Genomic DNA, 1,408 nt, shown 5'->3' on the forward strand with positions numbered 1-1,408 from the left:
CAGGGCAGGCCGCACACCCCCTCCCCGTCTAGTCCGTATTGGACAAGGAGGGGGCGGCGCCCCCCTTTCCTTCTTCTCCTCCTCCTCCTTCCCCCCTTCTCCTAATCCAACAAGGAAGGGAGGGAGTCCTACTCCCGATGGGAGTAGGACTCCTCCTGGAGCGCCCCTCTCTTGGCCGACCGCCTCTCCCCCCTTGCTCCTTTATATACGGGGGCAGGGGGGCACCCCATAGAAAACAAAAATTGATCATTGATCTTTTAGCCGTGTGCGGTGCCCCCCTCCACCATATAGTCCACCTTGATAATATCTTAGCGGTGCTTAGACGAAGCCCTGCGTCGGTAGAACATCATCATAGTCACCACGCCGTCGTGCTGACGAAACTCTCCCTCAACACTCGGCTGGATCGGAGTTCGAGGGACGTCATCGTGCTGAGCGTGTGCTGAACTCGGAGGTGCCGTGCGTTCGGTACTTGATTGGTCGGATCGTGAGGACGTACGACTACATCAACCGCGTTGTGCTAACGCTTCCGCTTTCGGTCTACGAGAGTACGTGGACAACACTCTCCCTTCTCGTTGCTATGCATCACCATGATCTTGCGTGTGCGTAGGAATTTTTTTGAAATTACTACGTATAAATTATGTTTTATTAGTTAAAATCATTGTCAAAATATGACCAAATATGAGTGGGACTAGTAAAGCAAGGCGGAGGTAGTATTTAAGCCACCTATCTTGGAAAGAACAAGATGCCATTTGAAGATAGACTTGTGAAGATAGATCGTTTGGCCGTCAGGAAAGATAGACCCATGAAACATCAGACTACCACCAAGGCCTTCATGCCTAAGTTCATTTACTAGGAATTTACAAGTTGAATGAAATTTACAAGAAGTCATGGGCGGAGCTTCCCTATGGCCAAATGGGGTCATAGCCTTGTCGATTATTGCTAAAACTATAATAACATAACTAACACATGCATATCTTAGTTGTTGTCATCGATTCATTATCATATGTACCTTTTTATTTCCAAACTTTTCATTCAAATCACATGAACATCCTATCTTGGAAGGAATACGATGCCATTGAAGATAGACTTATGAACATAGATCGGATGGCCACCATACTATCCTCGAGGCCTTCATGTTTGAGTTCATATACTAGGAATTACGAGTTGAAGAATATTTACAAGGAAGACAAGGCACTAGTAGAAAACGGCCCATTTGTCCCGGTTGGTAAGGGCCTTTTGTCCCGGTTCCTGAACCGGGACTAAAGGGTCGTTACTAATGCCCTGGCCCTTTAGTCCCGGTTCAGTCCAGAACCGGGACAGATGGGCCTCCACGTGGCCTGTGCGCCAAGCCCAGGCAGGAGGGCCTTTGGTCCCGGTTGGTGGCACCAACCGGGACCAATAGGCATCC

Source organism: Triticum dicoccoides, chromosome 7A (genome assembly GCF_002162155.2).
Source record: "Triticum dicoccoides isolate Atlit2015 ecotype Zavitan chromosome 7A, WEW_v2.0, whole genome shotgun sequence".
Lineage (NCBI taxonomy): Eukaryota > Viridiplantae > Streptophyta > Magnoliopsida > Poales > Poaceae > Triticum > Triticum dicoccoides.